General features: G+C 43.6%; 1 protein-coding gene across 1 annotated transcript in view; it reads right to left on the reverse strand.

Moving 5' to 3' along the window:
• The window catches only part of LOC110488185 (AT-rich interactive domain-containing protein 1A), a 67,781-nt gene extending 65,936 nt beyond the window's left edge, over nt 1–1,845 (reverse strand). Inside the window, exon 1 of the mRNA XM_036971647.1 lies at nt 1,712–1,845. The gene's annotated coding sequence lies outside the window, so the exon portion shown is untranslated. The remainder of the gene's footprint in view (nt 1–1,711) is intronic.
• Between the last annotated feature and the right edge of the window lie 18,155 nt (nt 1,846–20,000).

Here is a 20,000-nt window from a genome sequence, read left to right on the forward strand (position 1 = left end):
CTGTTTGGCTTGTTTTCTCTGCTGGAGATCAGGTAGGGAACTCTCAGCAGCAGCTCCTCGCCCGCAGCTTAATCTCAGCCACAATCACCCTCAGTGACAGGGGGACAAAGCCATCCGGCAGACCGACAAGGCCCTGCTATTATGTAACCATCGACAGCTGGGCGCTACAGGGAGGGGTAAACCCCAGCCCCATCCCTGTCGCCACGGCAGCACGCTCTCTGTGTCAACCAGACAAACGTGACAATCAAACAGGGGACTGACTGAGGGGCCTGTGTCCCAAAACTAGCCCTGCACCCTAACCCCTAGCCCCTAAGGTTCATGGGTAAATGCAATATGGGGAATGGGTTAGGGTTTTCTCTAGACAGTAGCATGGGGTTTCCGACGGGAGGGGCCATCCAGTCGCAGAGTGATATCAATACAGTCTAAATAAACATAACAGCAAGGCCCAGTGCAGAATGCTGAGCTGACCTTTCCTCCAGATCATCCAATGAATGTCATCGAGAGATACAGGAAAACATTCAGAGATACAATTCGTCTACATTATAATTCCAAGGCTGTTCTTCCCACTCTCCAAATGTGACCATTACTGACGTTTACACCGGCACTGACTGAAATTGAACCACTATGTTTATTTTGCATGAAATCCTCCTCCTTGCTCTGCTTTTTCACAATGATTTTCTGAGGTAAAAAGACTAAGATCAGCTTTCTGGATGAGAAAGAGAGATAGTGAGAGAAAGAGAGCGCGCGAGAGAGAGAGAGCAAGAGAGACCCTGTCTGTGATGATAGAGAATCATTTTCTTTGAAGTCCTCCCCAAAAATATTTTGGTTGCATGTCAACTAAATGTACCTCCCTGCTGTCAGCCTCTTTCAGAGACATGGGCAAAGGCAATTTTGTTTAGAGACTCCCAACACCCAACAGGAGGTGATTTTCCCTATTGTGTTCCCTAATATGTCATCTCTTTGAAATGGTGTCACATTGACATCGAACACAGTGGCACCCCAATGTTTGATTAAAGTCCTGGCTGAGGCCGCCTCATTCCTTGAAATCGGTCTGTCTTTTCTTTTCTCACATGTGCTGCAGCCTGGCTGCCTGTATCTCTGTCCAACAGCCCCTCTGATGCTCGGCGCACAGAGGAGGACAAACAGATGGGGACAGACAGAGGCATCAGACAGAGGAGAACAGAGGAGCCAGAGGAGCAAGGGATAACCAATAGACCAATAGGGAGGTGTGTTGGTTTTGTCACCCATTCCAAATACTTGAGTGTTGTTTGAGGGAAGAATCCCGGCCAGTGGACGCATTCCCGGGCCAGAGGGCAGACAGTGGAGAAAGTTGGCGTGGATAGACTTAGGGTCAGGCTGGTTCAGATGGATCATAGAGAGTATATAGTCTTGTTTTTCTGATAGATCGTTGGCTATATAGAGAATCTATGGTCAGGGAGTTCTGGCCATCAAGCTTGTATAGCCTATATTAGAAGATTGAGATCTGGCGGAGATCACCCAAATTAACTAATCCATTTGTATTTATTTTTTTCCCTTCTGGTGTAATACATAAATTCCCTCTGGAAAAAAATATGGTATTCTATTCTATCCCAGTATTAATGTTGCCTACCATGTGACTGGAATATTTGATAAGAATGCATATGGACAAAATAATACAGTTGACTTTACTATAGCAAAATATAAAGATTGATACTTAAACATGTATCTTTACCTCACGACTGTGTGTTGCAGGCAGGCTTTCCCCGGCGTTGTTTCCATGAGGTAAAATATCAGCTCTAGTCTGGAGTACAGAACACCAGCCCTGCCCTCAATGAACACAAATATGGCATTTATTAACAGTTAAAATGTGGGAATAGAAAAATATATATTTAAATTCTCACATTGAGACACTATTTAAACCGAAGACATGTGACGCTGGAGTTTTGTTTGCATACTTTTTAAAGGGTTTTTGGGTTAGATTAAAATCAAACCCCACTCCGGGTTTTCGAAGCGATTCTAGCTTCAATTTACTGTGTGCGCTTTCAGCGGCGAAGCACGCACTGCCAAGTTTAAGGATTCCTCCGCGGCTCACTTGTGCGTGTGTGTGTATGTGTGTGCGTGTGTGTGTGTGACTGTGTTTTTTTGCCGGAAAACAACAAAATACCCGGCCATTTCACCTTGGAAAATGGTGCTGGAAAATAGGATTTCACTCAAGATTTTACAGGGGTGTGTGTATCGTGGTTAAAATCTACTAAATGACGATTTTAGTTAACTTATGGACTATTTTGCCTGACTGTCCTGCCTTTCTAACACATACAATGCATTCCTGTGTTGCTCCGCCGGTGATGGGGCCTGCCTGCCTGCTGCTGTTCCTGTAACTCCCGCCTTAGAAGAGAAGAGGAGAGAGAGGGTGAAAGGGAGAAAAGAAAGAGAAGATAAGGGTAACGAAAAGTGGAAAGGCTCGGGTAGAAAATATAGAAGGCAATTTTGGGAAAGATAGTTTATCAACAAAAATATTGAATTGGTACATTAATTGAAAAATATACATACATGCACAAAGATTGTCTGGGAATAAAATATGTTATTCTCCCAGCAATTTAGTGTTTTTTACTGCACATTGAGGAAATACTGTTTATAATATTTCCAAAACATATTTCCCCATATTATTTATTGAAATGAGGGAAATATCTATTTTACACATATATGACTGTCTGTTATTTTGTATGTAGGCCCAGTACGCAGAGCTATTCATTCAAAACAGTGATTGTAAGGCAAATTCTCTCCCCTCTTTCATATTCTTAATTTCCAATATCTTTAAAGGGGACTTCCCTCCCACTCCCTTAGCTTAATATCATATATAACCCGTCAATTCATTTTGAGTCAGCTTCTGTTTTGCGTAGAGGTTTGTGTCTGGGAGGCGAATAGAGCCGAGGCTCCTTGGTTTGTGAGGGATGCCTGACATTTTCACAGCCGGACTAGTGTGGAAAACCAGATTCCACTGGCCATAAGTGACACTTTATGGTCTCTGATTTGGTTTGGGGAGAGATTGCCAGGCAACAAAACTAGCCTGAGTCCTGAATGAAATAGCCATCTGTTCCGTGGGCCGGTAAAACTGAATTAATTTCACATCATCCTGGAATTCAGCTGTAGATTGATGTCTCAGGGTAAAAACTCCACAACGTGGATGGTGCCCCTGACCTCTCTGGTGATAAAATAAATAAATAATCAATAGCAATTTTGTTATTTTTCTTCAGCTATAAGTATTAAACAATGTTTTTTGTTGTTGTATGTTGTCCATACTGTATGGTTGTACATATTTCCTTCTTATAGCCTGCACTGAGAGCATATAAAATGATGAAAGCAGTTTAGCAGTCTGTTATGGCCTAATTGAAATGGGACACACAGTGTCACACTGCAAAAACAGGACACAGGCCGTGTTTGTATTCCCATACAGTAAACCAGGTCAAAGTGGAATAATCCCTTTATCTATAGGCTGTGATATACTGTACATTTCCTTATTCCCTCCTATAAACTTCCTATTCATAAATCTAGCCTGGGCCAAGATTATTTGGAAGGAGATTGAGTTTCCTGGGTTATAGACAAATAACAAAAACCTTAAAGACTTCATCTTTAGGAAATATTACAGCATAATCGAACTGATTAACTGAATCAACAAAAACAATTTCTTTATTGACGTTTGCAATATTACAACATGTTAATGTTACAACATGTTAATATTTTTTTTAAACAGGACTCAGACATTTCTGTGTGATTCTAAGGATTTTCTTCTGGTAACAGCAACGTAGGCAAAGCAGTCCTACGTACAAAGAGCATGGTTTGAGTGAGGGAGGGAGGGAGTCCGGGGTTGACGATACTGCAGTGCTAGACTATCCAGGTGAACACACACACGCCTGCTGACAGCTGACCCTTAACCCCTGGGAGGAGGAGGGCAGAGGGCTGTGACTATGCACCACACAACATTTCCTGACCTAGCCTCTCCGGTCTTTCTGCGTATTAGACACAGACTGGTTTAGCTCCCGATCCACGGTGGTGGCTGGCGTTGAGTTGGGACATAATGCCTTTTCAGAGGAATGGATGAGGGGTCAGCATCGCGACCCCACCACAGGGCTTTTGTATGGAGGAAACTTTGTTTCTCACTCTGTGGTCTCACTGACAACCACCTTCCTAACCTATGCTTTGTACGTTTGCATACATTTAATCAGCAGATTACTTACAGTAATGAGTACTATTGTATGGAGGATATAGACAGCAAACTTGGATCCCATTGTGTTCAAACGTTCACAACCCATGCACAACCCCATGCTTTACAATCCATTTCCTGCGCACATTAAATCATTGCTTTTCATTAGCACATTAGATATAAATCAAATAAAATTGTATTTGTCACATGCGCTGAATACAACAGGTGTCGACCTTACAGTGAAATGCTTACTTACAAGCCCTTAACCGACCATGCAGTTTTAAGAAGAATACCAAAATAAGAAATACAAGTAACAAATAATTAGCAGCAGTAAAATAACAATAGCGACGCTATATAAAGACGGTACCGGTACAGAGTCAATGTGCGGGGGCACGGGTTAGTCGGGGTAATTGGGGTAATATGTACATGTAGGTAGAATTATCAAAGTTGCTATGAGATGCGGTTTGAATAATTGCGCCGCTCTTTTGGTCTCTGCTACGGTCACACATGTCCCTCTCACCCAGTTCTCATAGGCACCGATGATCACATTTACTGTAACTCCGCTGTGACTATGACTCCATCAGTCTGAGTCCATGTAACAAGACTCTGACACTAGCTAATCCCAATGCCATTGTGGCTGTGGTGATAGACTGTGGTGCAGTGTCATCATGATGATGTGTGCTTTATTTCATAGACTGAGAACATGTACACAGCACAGATCCTCTTTCGTTGTCTTTTTAAAATTGTTGATGCAGGTCGCATTAGTGTAAAAAGACAAATTCACTTTCACTATGCAGATTATGGTAATGAGGGTTATGGTAATGTGATGTATTTCAGAATCACGGTTATGCTCGATTAATCAATCCAAGAATACACTTTGAATAAAGCCCATATACAGTATTATTGTGGAGAATGAACTGTGAGGTAATATTTTTTTGACACACTTCTGGATATTAAAACGGGGAGGTAGCAGATATGTTGGATGTTGTTCCCCTTTTTGTTCTAGAACATTTTCATAATAGCATTATCTCTTTGACGGAAATGGATTTGAACAAGAAAAGAACAAAAGAACGAAAGAAAGAAAGGACACATCTGTGAGGTGGGGGTTGGGAGTGTATAGGAAGGGGGCAGCTGCTATTTTTAGTGTTGCTATATTGCAGGCTCATTTGAATGAATAACCACCAGTCTATTCTTAATTCTTAATCTGAGGAAAGCTTCGACAGTAATACAGGAGTGTGCATCGGTCTATGCAGCTAAGCAGAGCAATGATGCTGGTCCATAATGGATCTAACTAACTTCTCCCTTTTATTCACAGTAATTTAATCTGTGAAGGGGAAGAGTGTGGGGCACAGAATCAGGCCCTTTGAAACAGAACAGCAACCCAGGACTCCCATCTAGTGACAAAAAGTATGTAGCACAAGTTTGGCAATACATCCATTCCACAAGCTGCATTGCTTCACAGAAAATGGCCACATAAAAACATCTGAGGTTCTTGATTATTTATTATTATTTTTTATTTTTTAAAAGGTATAAGATACCAACATCATGCAAACAAACAATTCATTTTATGTGTTGTGTGTGTGTGTGTGTATGTGTGTGTGTGTGGGGGGGGAGGCAGGGCCCAAGTGCCACTTAGGAATATTGCCTGAAGGACTGCTCTTCTTGTTAAACTCATTGCTGTGGGCATAAATAAAGCCACGTCACATGATTTACCGACACACGATCCCTCTCTTTATGCTTCCTCCTAACAGGCTGGCAGACAAATGAATGTTCCAGCTATGGGAATTCTGCCTTGATTTAAAACCTGCTTCCGCATGGCCGGGGGAAATGCTGTGAAAGGGGAGGACTGTTTGTGTGTGTGTATGTGTGTGTGTGTGTGTGTGTGTGTGTGTGTGTGTGTGTGTGTGTGTGTGTTTAACTATACTTGTGGGGACCACAAGAACAGTAAACAAACAAACATTTTACCAATTGGGGTCATTTTGTTGGTCCCTACAAGTTTAATTGCTATTCATAGAGGGTTTAGGGTTACGGTTAGAATTAGTGCTAGGGTTGGAATTAGGGTTAGGGTTAGGAACTAGGGTTAGTTTTAGGGTTAGGGTTATTAGCTAGGGTTAGGTTTAGGGTTAAGGTTTTTGGATTATGGTTAGGGTTAGGCTTAAAGTTAGGGTAAGGGTACAGGCACGGGTTAGGGTTAGGTTTAGGATTAGGATTAGGATTAGGGGTTAGGAAAGATTGGGGACATTTTGCTGGTCCCCACAAGGTCAAATGCTATTTCTAGGGGGTTTAGGGTTAAGGTTAGGGTAAGGGTACAGGTTAGGTGTTAGGAAAAATAGGACTAAATTGTGTATCCTCACAAGGTTAGTTGCACAAGACTGTGTGTGTGTGTGTGTGTGTGTATGTACGTGCATGTGTTAGAGAGAGAGACACACATTTGACCCTGTTCAGTGTTTTCAATGGGTCGTTCTTGAATGACGGTGGCATTTGCGATCCTTTTTTATTTAAATGTTTTTGGGTACTAAATCAACTAATATGGTAGCTTAATGACTAAATCATTTGTACCTTTATGATAACATTGTGCCAAGAGTAGGAGTATTATAAAAAAACATGACCTGGCACACACCCAGAACGATTATTTTGTGTAGAGGTGCTGACTAACGGCGAATAAACTATAAACTATAAAAATAAAGAGAGTCGCACACCCAATAAATTACTGGAAGTTTATATATGGAGTGGGCAACTCTTTTCATTTGTACCAGTAGGAGTATTAACATCAATGATGGTAACACCAATGAGACATTTTTGGTTATTGAGGAATTTCTTAAAGGCCACGGCTGCTTCAATCATTTACTTAAGTGATATGATTGAATATTTGTCTCACAATGTTATTTCCCTTCATTTAAATAGAGTAACACCAAGTGACACTTTGCATTTAGACTGCATTTACACAGGCAGCTCAATTCTGATCTTTTTCCCAATTATTGGCAAAAGAGCTGATCTGAATGGTCCATTCAGGTACATTTTCAGAATTGGGCTGCCTCTATAAACGCAGCCATAGACACACCAAATTATCAATGGAATCCTAAAATGTATGACATGCGAACAAGGTGCCATTAGCTAATAATGTTCTTTAATGTAGACAGCTCCCCCGATAACGGTTTGCCACTGAAGGGAATGCTCAAGGTCCTTGTATATCTTTGTAATGAGTGATTTGCAAGGCAGTAACACCGATTACATAAACTGAGCAGACAGACATACTAGAAAAAAAATGTATTTTGATCAACTTTATTTATTGAATATACAATATATGATATTAAATCATTTTGTTCACTTTCTAATATTCAAAATAATTGATAGATATCACAAAATCTCCAAAACATGTCACTACAACTCTACACATCACTACTGGGACCTACCTTAAGAGCGAGAGTTGACCTACCTTAAGTACTTAAAGCAATTCATAAACATAAGGTTTTGCAGTATAAAGGACTTACACTATGTTTTATCATTGGTAAAGAGTTCAATATAAACAAAGCATGTATGATGTGTAACTATTTGTCATTTTAAAGTGTTTTTCACCTCAATTCAAGAACGACCCCAACGTATCTCTTATACTGTCTGCTGCATATTCATGACATAAAATGACACTTCACTTGGTGTCACAATCATTCACTTCAAAAACCTCTCACCAGCGAACTGACCAATATAGCAGAGTGAAGGGGACAGCAACAGCCATGGCCAATGCAACTCTTGGACTGAATGGAATGGATTATTTCATTGTTCATGGCTGTCTCATGTCACCATCCCCTATACTCACATGCAATTTATCTCCATCTCTCAACTCCTTTCCTCCTCCCCCTCTTTCTATCTATGTGTCTGTCTGTCATTATTGCTCCCTGATCTAAGTGTCTCCATCTATCCTTCAACACTGTGTCGTAGTTTCCAGGTTGCTGGTGACGCATCCATATTTATCAGTTCTGACAATGAGCTACTCACGCTAATTTACTAATTTAGATTAATATGATTGACATTTCATTTCAGCACGCATCACTCCTCACTCCCCTTCTCCCACCCTTCCTCTCCCCCCTCTTTGTATGTCTGACAGCTGATTGGCTGAGCAAGGTGGTAATCACTGACAGCCCATTAGAAGAGTCTGCCACAATTATCTCACTAATTCAGAGGCTTCTTTTTTAATTCGGCAGCATAAAATTGTCAATCTTGGAAGGGTAATCAGCCTCATTCCCTATTCCAGACCAGGACTAAAATAAACAAGAGAGAGTTGGAGAGAGAGAAATAGAAAGAGAAAGTGAGAAAGGTAGATAAAGAGGGAGAAGGCAGACACAGAGAGAGACAGGGACAGAGAGGAGAGAGAGAGAGATGGCAGACAGAGAGAGAGAGAGAGAGACAGAGAGAAGAGATAGAGCTAGACAAGGTAAAGAGAGAGAGCGAGAGCGAGACAGAGTGAGGAGAGAGAAAGAGAGAGAGAGAGAGAGAGACAGAGAGAGAGAGAGAGAGAGAGAGAGGAGAGAGAGAGCTATACAAGGTAGACAGAGAGAGAGAGCGAGAGAGAGAGAGAGAGAAGGCAGACAGAGAGAGAGAGAGAGAGAGCGAGAGAGAGAAAGGGAAAGAGAGAGAGCGAGAGAGAAAGAGCAAGAAAGAGCGAGAGCGAGAGAGAGAGAGAGAGAGAGAGAGACTCATTAAACAACCAGTCACTACAGCCAGGCAAGCAGGGGGCATGCTGTTTCAATGGACTTCTGACAAAGGGAAGGCAAAGACACACTTTTCCTTATTTTATCTTCAAACTCAAACTGATCTGTTATGTGTGCGTGGATGCTTTTGTGCGTTCGTGCATGCGAGCGTGTTTGTGTGTGTGTCTGTTTGAGTGAGTATGTCAGACAGACAAAATATGAATATTTATGTCTCTCAGAGAGGTTTGAACTCTCGCACTGCTACCCCTGTCATTCACAATAACGTGCATTAGAAGACTCTACTGACGAGTTCCTGTCTTGATATGTGTGGTCATGTTGAGTGTAACCTTTAGGAGAAACAGAGGGAAGATGCTGTGATGTTGATCGCCCTTACCTCCCAGTGGGCTGCCGTTCTTTCATTTTGCTAGGTCTTAAACTAACTATTTTGCTATGTTAACATCCATCACTTACTGTCTAACAAATGGTAAACACACAGATCCAGGACCAGACTGTACAGGTTTCACATGTTCGCATGGGCTGAAGTCCCTCTTCTCTTCCTACAGTGGCTGTGTGTAATGACCCATGAGTTTGGAAAAGTAAGTCTACCCCTTCACTTCACAGACCCACCACTCATAGAATGGATTCAGAGCCACCTGCTTTACCATGCAGGAGGAGTACACAGCTACCACTCCAATCTAGCATCTCTCACACTGGGCTTTTCTCCTCTTTTTTCATGATTGATGCTCGGCTTTAGGGTGGTGGTAGGGGTAATTTCATCAGCACCCAGAAGAGGGCCTCCAACCCAGCTAACTCAAGGGCCAACGAGGGACTGAAGTTTGAAGACGAAATAGAAGAGTGGATCTGAGAGGGGGGTGGAAAAAATTAGAGTGAAAAAGAGAGATGAGGATTCTTTACATGAATGAGAGAGAACAAACTCATGGCATTCTGAGCTCGGAATTGGCTTTTCAATTCTACGCTCTTAGAACCAGAGAAGATAATTGGCTGTAATGTGCAACACATCCCCCCCTCCCTTCCTTCCTTCCTTCCTCCCTCCCTCCCTCCCTCCCTCCCTCCCTCCCTCCCTCACTCACTGTTCTCCCAGGGGTAAAATAAATCAATAAACTTTCTCACGTGCATTAATGGATACAACTTTATAAGATAAAGCATTTTATTATCAAAGGCTCAACAGTTCAATGTTTCCAATATTTACAACATTTTAACAATGACAATCCCTCTACCGGTCCGATATGATGCAAGGTCACATGGTACCAACAAAACTCCATGAAGCTAAAACGTCTGCCTCTGAAATGTAGCCTACATTTGAATTCAAATCTCTGCTTTGATTGCGTATTATCACGTTCAAAACAACACAGAGCCATCTGAAGTCTTTGGTAAGAAACCATAAGAAAACCTCATTTCTGGGAATCTATCTATAGGATTCTCTGACTGTGTTTGAGAGCACTCGTCTTTTTGCCGCTGAACCTTTGAGAGTTTACAGACTCATGAATAAAATATCCTGTCGTAATCCTTGAGTAGTAGTGTTGCATTATTTGATTCATTCACAAGCCTTGTTTTCATTTGATTCACACTGTTAATATTCATGACTTGACACAGTTGGCAGGCAGGGTGAAAGGAAAGAGATTTGTCTGAATGGAAGGAGGGCAACTGGGCACCTCCATCCTACCAGAAGTGGGCATCCAAGCATCGCATGAGGACACTGGTGAGCAAGCAATCATCAATGGGATTGTTGATCTAAAAATCATGTAACTTCCATTCATATTGTAATTGAATGGATGCCTAGAAACTGGATATACATGGGAATTATCTAGAAATCAGCTTTATAAGGATGACAACAGAATATACACATAATATCCTTTGAACAAGCCCCTCGTATGCCTATCAGATTCTGAGTGAGTCTACGTTACTGACGCAGCAAATACATCTAAGCATCTGTGCCACAGTAACCCCTTGTTTACTTCAGCTGTTGTACACACAACATTGCTCTGATGTAGTCCACCTCTAAGATGGACCCTTCCTATTTAAACCCTTCATCTCTTCCTGGTTTGTACAGATGTGTTCCTCCTGGGTTCCTCCAGGCCTGGGCAGTGAGTCAGTAGTAAACAAAGAGAGGCGGAGGGGGCCGTTTGGGTTTGGACAGGGAGAATTCAATGAAAATGTCACCAAACCTTGAAACAGAGTGGGCAGCTGTGGGTTTTTCCAATAAAACTAATTATCAAATGCCAGCCAGTCCACAGTAAACCTTATAGTTGAATAAAACGAAAACATGTTATTTGTCCTATGTCGAAGTGTTTGCAAGACTTCGGTATACACAGAACCATTTTCAGGGCATCACAGAGAAGTACTGGTATTGATACCCCTGTAAGAACTTAGAAAGTGGAAAGAAGCGCGGCGGACATTGGTTTTTATGCCTCACATGTTCGTTGTACTCTCCTCAGCAACCTAGTAGTACCATCATAGTTTACAATTATCAACATGATAGTACATGTTTTTACCAACATGTAATTCACCCACATGCTGTTATCAATGGGTGGAGAAAGGGTCTTTCTCACACAGGCCGTAGCATCGGACGCGTTTCACCTCTGCTAGATGTTATTTCAACAGGGGCAGACCAGTTTGTTTACAAGTCTGTTCTACTTGGTGAAACTATCCACAGCTAAGTTGACAGGCCCTGTCAGGATGGTGAGAGTGTGTCACCATCTTAGTGATGACTTGTGGAGACATACATTAGCTTGTGCTAGCTAGCAACTCTTCTTGATGTGTGAAACTGACACATATGTATTATAAAAGCTTTCAGACAACATCCGATTCACCTTGAAACGGTTCCTTTCTGATTATATCAGAAAGTGGGAGTAGAATTTCTGAGGCTGATTTGTGTGATGATTTGTCCCCCCCCCAAAAAAACAAATGGTTCTCCACAGAATAACCCAACATCTGTGATTCCAACCAAGTGGCTACAGACATTTTCTGTTATATTCCTCCAAAGGATGCAGGTTTTTGTTGTGCCTGAGCCGGTGCTGTTTCACGAGTGAGGTAGCTAAACTGTTCACTAGCGTGGTAGATGACCAGATTTCACAGTATGACAGTAGAAGGCCCACCTTCTATTGACCAGAGGCTCTCTGTTCCAGAATTAGCTGCCTGCGTATCTTCAAGACTTTCTTTCCTAAATGTTATATCCACACATTTTTCAGAGTTGTGTTTTTTTCATCAGAAATGAATGCTTATGGGTACCATCATGTGTGTGTAAAATATTACTGTTCCCAGATTTTTTTATTCATAGATTTTTGATTGTTGTTGCTAAGCGCTATATATCCATTGTTTAGCTGGAATGGGATGTTCGTACCTTGTATATTTGACTGTAATACGTAGTTGCCTCACCAAGCTATTTTAAGATGAATGCACTTTCTGTAAGTCCCCCTGGATAAGAGCATATGCTAAGTTACTAAAATGTCAAATGTAAAGGTTTTACATAAATATCTCATGTTACTTTATTGAATTATAAAAAATACAAATAAGTGTGTGTGTGAGAGAGTCTCTGTGTGTGTGTGTGTGTGTGTGTGTGTGTGTGTGTGAGAGTCTCTGTGCATGCGAGCGTGTGTGTGAGAGAGTCTCTGTGTGTGCGTGTGTGTGTGTGTGTGTGTGTGAGAGTCTCTGTGCATGCGAGCGTGTGTGTGAGAGAGTCTCTGTGTGTGCGTGTGTGTGTGTGTGTGTGTGAGAGAGTCTCTGTGCATGCGAGCGTGTGTGTGAGAGAGTCTCTGTGCGTGCGAGCGTGTGTGTGAGAGAGTCTCTGTGTGTGCGTGTGTGTGTGTGTGTGTGTGTGTGTGAGAGAGTCTCTGTGCATGCGAGCGTGTGTGTGAGAGAGTCTCTGTGCGTGCGAGCGTGTGTGTGAGAGAGTCTCTGTGTGTGCGTGTGTGTGTGTGTGTGTGTGAGAGAGTCTCTGTGCATGCGAGCGTGTGTGTGAGAGAGTCTCTGTGTGTGCGTGTGTGTGTGTGTGTGTGTGTGAGAGAGTCTCTGTGCATGCGAGCGTGTGTGTGTGAGAGAGTCTCTGTGCGTGCGCGTGTGTGTGTGAGAGAGTCTCTGTGCGTGCGTGTGTGTGTGTGTGTGAGAGAGTCTCTGTGCGTGCGAGCGTGTGTGTGTGAGAGAGTCTCTGTGCGTGAAAGCGTGTGTGTGTGAGAGAGTCTCTGTGCGTGCGTGTGTGTGTGTGAGAGAGAGTCTCTGTGCGTGCGTGCGTGTGTGTGTGTGAGAGAGTCTCTGTGCGTGCGCGTGTGTGTGTGTGAGAGAGTCTCTGTGTGTGCGTGTGTGTGTGTGTGTGTGTGTGAGAGAGTCTCTGTGCATGCGTGTGTGTGTGTGTGAGAGAGTCTCTGTGCGTGCGTGTGTGTGTGTGAGAGAGAGTCTCTGTGCGTGCGAGCGTGTGTCAATGGGGCACCTTCTGTTTTGACATCTTCGTGTATTCTAGGGCATCTCTCTCTCTCTCTCTCTCTCTCTCTCTCTCTCTCTCTCTCTCTCTCTCTCTCTCTCTGAATTCAATTTCAATTAAAAAGGCTTTATTGGCATGGGAAACATATGTTAACAACGGAATAGCAAGTGACAAGTGACAAGTGATAACAAACAAAAGTGAAATAAACAATACAAATTTACATTCAATTTCCAAAATAACAAAAACACTTCAAATGTCATATTATGTGAAAATAGTTAAAGTACAAAAGGGAAAATAAATCAACGTAAATTTGGGTTGTATTTACAATGGTGTTTGTTCTTCACTGGTTGCCCTTTTCCTGTGGCAACAAGTCACAAATCTTGCTGCTGTGATGGCACACTGTGGTATTTCACCCAGTAGATATGGGAGTTGATCAAAAGTGGGTTTGTTTTAGATTTTTTTGTGCATCTGTGTAATCTGAGGGAAACATGTGTCTCTTATATGGTTATATATTTGGCAGGAGGTTAATGCAGCTCAGTTTCCACCTCATTTTGTGGGCAGTTGTAACGTTTCTCCTCTTCGTTTGAGGAGGAGTAGGAAGGATCGGACCAATATGCAGCGTGGTAAGTGTCCATGTTCATTTATTAGAACTGAACACACAAAACAAAATAACAAAGTGAATGAAAGAAACGAAACAGTCCTGTCAGGTGAAACAACACACTAAACAGAAAACAACTACCCACACCTCATAGTGGGAAAACAGGCTACCTAAGTATGGTTCTCAATCAGAGATAACGATCAACAGCTGCCTCTGATTGGGAACCATACCAGGCCAAACACAGAAATACAAAACCTAGAACAAAAACATAGAATGCCCACCCCAACTCACGCCCTGACCAAACTAAAACAGAGACATAAAAAAGGAACTAAGGTCAGGACGTGATCGTATCCCCCCCCCCCCCCCGAAGGTGCGGACTCCGGCCGTAAAACCTAAACCCATAGGGGAGGGTCTGAGTGGGCATCTGTCCGCGGTGGCGGCTCTGGTGCGGGACGTGGACCCCACTCCACCATAGTCTTGGCACACTTAAGTGGCACCTTTGGAGCGGCGACCTCGGACTGGGGACCCTTGCAGCAGGCCCCGAATAGACGGGAGACTCTGGCAGCTCCTGACTGACGGGCGGCTCTGGCAGTTTCTGACTGACGGGCGGCTCTGGCAGCTCCTGACTGACGGGCGGCTCTGGCAGCTACGGACAGGAGGGAGACTCTGGCTGCTCCGGACAGGAAGGAGACTCTGGAAGCGCCGGACAGGCGGGAGAACCTGGAGGGAGGAGACGGAGACACAGCCTGGTCCTCGGAGGTGGCACAGGATAGACCGGGCCGTGGAGGCGTCTCGAACTAAGGGCCTGCATAACCCGTCCTGGCTGGATGGTGATTTCACCCCGGCACGTGCGGGGCGCAGGCACAGGACGCACTGGGCAGTGCAGACACACTGGAGACACAGTGCGCAGAGCCGATGCAGGATATCCTGGCCCGAGGAGAAGCACTGGCTGTCTGGAGAGCAGGGTTGGCACCATCCGCCCTGGCTGGATCCTCACCCTAGCCCGGCAGATGCGGGGAGCTGGGATGTAGCACACCGGGCAAAGAACACTTACTGGGGACACCGTGCGCTCCACCGCATAACGCAGTGCCTGACCAGTACAAAGCCCGCCACGGTAAGCACGGGGAGTTGGCTCAGGTCTCCAACCTGACTCTGCCACACACCCCGTGTGCCTCCCCCAAGACATTTTTGGGGCTGCCTCTAAGGCTTCCTTGCCAGCCGTGCCAACTCCTCGTAGTGTTTCCGCTCAGCCTTAGCTGCCTCCAGTTCCTCCTGTGGACGGCGATACTCCCCAGCCTGTGCCCAGGGTCCCTTGCCTTCCAGTATCTCCTCCCATGTCCATTTCTCCAGATAGCGCTGCTCACCTGTCCAGGAGTCACATCCACGCTGCTTGGTCCTTTTGTGGTGGGTAGTTCTGTAACGTTTCTCCTCTTCGTCTGAGGAGGAGTAGGAAGGATCGGACCAATATGCAGCGTGGTACAGTAAGTGTCCATGTTCATTTATTAGAACTGAACACACAAAACAAAATAACAAAGTGAATGAAAGAAACGAAACAGTCCTGTCAGGTGAAACAACACACTAAACAGAAAACAACTACCCACACCTCAGGCTACCTAAGTATGGTTCTCAATCAGAGACAACGATCGACAGCTGCCTCTGATTGGGAACCATACCAGGCCAAACACAGAAATACAAAACCTAGAACAAAAACATAGAATGCCCACCCCAACTCACGCCCTAACCAAACTAAAACAGAGACATAAAAAAGGAACTCAGGTCAAGAAGTGACAGTACCCCCCCGCCAAGGGTCTGGGTGGGCATCTGTCCGTGGTGGCGGCTCTAGCGCGTGACGTGGACCCCACTCCACCATAGTCTTGGCCCACTTAAGTGGCGCCTTTGGAGCGGCGACACTCGCCGCCGACCTCCCGAATAGACGGGAGACTCTGGCAGTCGCCGGAGTGAAGGACGTGACAGCAGTGTGCACATAGCCTGTCTTCTCTTGAGAGCCAGGTCTGCCTACAGTGGCCATTCTCAATAGCAAGGCTATGCTCACTGAGTCTGTACATAGTAGAGAGCTTTCCTCCAAGTTTGGGTCAGTCCCTTCACAGCTTTGTAGAAGTTACTTTTGACGCTGATGTTTAGGCCGAGGTATGTATAATTTTTTTGTGTGCTCTAGGGCAACGGTGTCTAGATGGAATTTGTATTTGTGGTCCTGGCAACTGGAAATTATTTTGGTCTTACTGAGATTTACTGTCAGGGCCCTGGTCTGACAGAATCTTTGCAGAAGATCTAGGTGTTGCTGTAGGCCCTCCTTGGTTGGGGACAGAATCACCAGATCGTCAGCAAACTTTAGACATTTGACTTCAGATTCTAGTAGGGTGAGGTCGGGTGCTGCAGACTGTTCTAGTGCCCTCACCAATTCGTTGATATATAAATTATGTTGAAGAGGGTGGGGCTTAAGCTGCATCCCTGTCTCACCCCACGGCCCAGTGGAAAGAAATGTGTGTTTTTTGCCAATTTTAACCGCACACTTGTTGTTTGTGTACATGGATTTTATAATGTTGTATGTTTTCCCCCAACACCACTTTCCATCAAGTTATATAGCAGACCTTCATGCCAAATTGAGTCAAAAGCTTTTTTGAAATCAACAAAGCATGAGAAGACTTTGCCTTTGTTTTGGTTTGTTTGTTTGTCAATTAGAATGTGTGCAGGGTGAATATGTCTGTCGTACGGTAATTTGTTAAAAAGACAGTTTGACATTTTCTCAGTACATTGTTTTCGCTGAGGAAATGTACCAGTCTGCTGTTAATGATAATGCAGAGGATTTTCACAAGGTTGCTGTTGACGCATATCCCACGGTAGTTATTGGGGTCAAATTTTTGTGGATTGGGGTGATCAGTCCTTGGTTCCATATATTGGGGAAGAAGCGAGAGCTAAAGATGATGTTAAAGAGTTTTAGTATAGCCAATTGGAATTTGTGGTCTGTAAATTTGATAATTTCTTTGATACTTTGATACCATCAACACCACAGGCCTTTTTGGGTTGGTGGAATTGTACTTTGTCCTGTAGTTCATTCAACGTAATTGGAAAATCCAATGTGTTCTGGTAGTCTTTAATAGTTGATTTTAAGATTTGTATTTGATCATGTATATGTTTTTGCTGTTAGTTCTTTGTTATAGGGCCAAAAATAATAGAGGAGTGGTTTACCCATACATCTCCGTTTTGGATAGATAACTCTTTGTGTTGTTGTTTGTTTAGTGTTTTCCAATTTTCCCAGAAGTGGTTGGAGTCTCTGGATTCTTCAATTACATTGAGCTGATTTATGACGTGCTGTTCATTCTTTTTCCATAGTATTTCTGAATTGTTTTAGTGATTCACCATAGGGAAGGCTACTGTTTTCTGGGTCTCTATATTTTTGGTTGGACAGGTTTCTCAATTTCTTTCTCAGGTTTTGCATTCTTCATCAAGCCATTTGTCATTGTTGTTCATTTTCTTCAGTTTTCTGTTTGACATTTTTAGATTTGATAGGAAAGCTGAGAGGTCAAGTATACTGTTAAGATTTTCTAATGCCAAGTTGACACATTCACTGTTACAGTGGAATGTTTTGTTCAGGAAGTTGTCTAAAAGGGATTGAATTTGTTATTGCCTAATTGTTTTCTGGTAGTTTTCCACACTACTTTCCTTCCATCTATAGCATTTCTTAATATTATTCAATTCCATTGGTTTTGATGCCTCATGATTGACTATTGCTCTGATCAAGTAGACTGTGATTTTGCTGTGATCTGATAGGGGTGTCAGTGGGCTGAATGTGAACGCTCTGAGAGACTCTGGGTTGAGGTCAGTGGTGAAGTAGTATACAGTACTACTACCAAGAGATGAGCTATAGGTGTACCTACCATGGGAGTACCATCTAAGCATACCATTGACTATGTACATACCCATCGTAGTTGTGCCTAGGGGGGTCTATATGGGGGAGGGAATGTTGTCACCTCCAGGTAGGTGTTTGTCCCCCTGTGTGCTCAGGGTGTCAGGTTCTTGTTCAGTTCTGGCATTTATGTCACCACAGACTAGTGTCCTTGGGCCTGGAAATAAGTGATTTCCCCTCCAGGATGGAGAAGCTGTCTTCATTAAAGTATGGGGATTCTAGTGGGGGGATATAGGTAGCACACAGGAGGCCATTTTTCTCTGTTATGATCATTTCCTTTTGAATATCTAGCCAAATGTAAAATGTTCCTGTTTTGATTGATTTAATAGAGTGAGTTAGGTCTTCTCTATACCAAATTAGCATATCTCTCTCTCTCTCTCCCTCGCCACATGGACACACACACACACGCCTACACTCAGGCACGCACACAGTCACACAGTCACACACACAAATACACACACACATTCACTTACAGAAATACAGAAATGCATGCACGCAGGAACACACACTCACACACACACCTCCCCTTTAACCATTTAAAATCCAATCAAGCCTAATTGACTGCTCGGCAGTAGCAGCATATCACAATATCATTATGACCTACTCAGTCTAACTCAAAGTGTTTCAGCACTCTCTCTCTCTCTCTCTCTCTATCCCTCTCCCCCTCTCTCTTTCTCTCTCTCGCTCTCCATATTTCTCTCTCTCATCCCCTCTCTCTCCCCTCTCTCTCCATCTGTCTCTCTTTCTCTCTCTCGCTCTCCATATTTCTCTCTCTCATCCCCTCTCTCTCCCCTCTCTCTCCATCTGTCTCTCTTTCTCCCTCTCTCTCTAACTCTCCCTACCTCTCCCCCTCTCTTTCTCTCTCTCTTCCCCTCTATCTGTCTCTCTTTCTTTCTCTCTCTCTCTCTCTCCATCTTTCTCTCCCCCCTCTCTCTCTCTCCTTCTCTCCCTCTCTCCACCCTCTCTCTCTTCTCTTCTCTCTCTTTCTCCATCTTTCTCTCTCTCTCCTTCTCTCCCTCTCTCTCCACCCCTCCTCTGCTAAGCTTTCACCCACCTCCATCGCTCTCTGCTCTCCAACCAAGATGCCACAAATGTATCATTTGTATAGCTCTTTATAACAAATAGTGTAAAAACTATCAGTACTACTCATTTCTCTGAGAGTGTGGCGGATTACAGCATTTAGAAAAAAACGTGATTATTTGTCTCTCTGAAATGAATCCATCAAGCAATAGATTTTAAACAAATACATGACTGGCATTGAACATGATTAAAACACACCAATATCTTTCAGAATTTCTTTAATTACACAATAAAATCTCATTGACAAACATTTCTGAAAATGGATATATAGCATTTTGGAATGAAACTATTCACTTTCTACCACTGGACTGTCGTTGGGTGGGGTTGGTTGGGCTCAGGGCTGACGGGTAGAGGTTGAGGGCAGGAAGAGAGGGAGGAAAGGGGCAGAGGAGGAGGTATAGAATTCAGCTGAGAGCAATGTCTCACCCAGGTACGACAATTTCTTCATTAGCGAAGACACACAGACACCAGAAGATGTGGTGGGATGGGAGGGGGAGAGGAGGGGTGAGAGGAGGGGTGAAGGGGGAGAGGGGGAGATCTGCAAACACACCACCCCCTCCGCTGCGCTGACTAGCTGTTCCAGATTCGACGACTTGTTTTTTGGCGGTGGAACCTCATAAATCACCCAGAATGCTTTGCTCTCTGACTCACCATCATAACCGGCGTGTTTGCACTGCAAAAATATTCCTGGAAACGAAGGAATACATGAGAGAACTCCTAGCCAAGGACAGGATAGGAAAGTAGGTCTCATCCCCAGAAGCTTGTGTACTGAATGTAGAGATTGATAAAGGTTGGTCAATTAATTCCCAATCAGAATGTCTTATACTGTTCAGACTATCTATCTATCTATCTGTCTATCTATCTATCTATCTATTCAGTTCTCTATGTGTTTTCAGTATACAAGAGAGGGACCTAGGGCACCACTATGACTAACCATATAGAAATAAATAAACAAGAGGACTTTCTACTGTCTGATTGGGGTTTCCTGACCCCTTAGAACACCACTGAGCTTATCAAAACTCAATTGACATCTTCTGTTTGGGATACACAGACCAGCCCTCCACACCTTAATGCCGGGCAAGTGTGTGTGTGTGTGT

Source organism: Oncorhynchus mykiss, chromosome 32 (genome assembly GCF_013265735.2).
Source record: "Oncorhynchus mykiss isolate Arlee chromosome 32, USDA_OmykA_1.1, whole genome shotgun sequence".
Taxonomy (NCBI): Eukaryota; Metazoa; Chordata; class Actinopteri; order Salmoniformes; family Salmonidae; genus Oncorhynchus; species Oncorhynchus mykiss.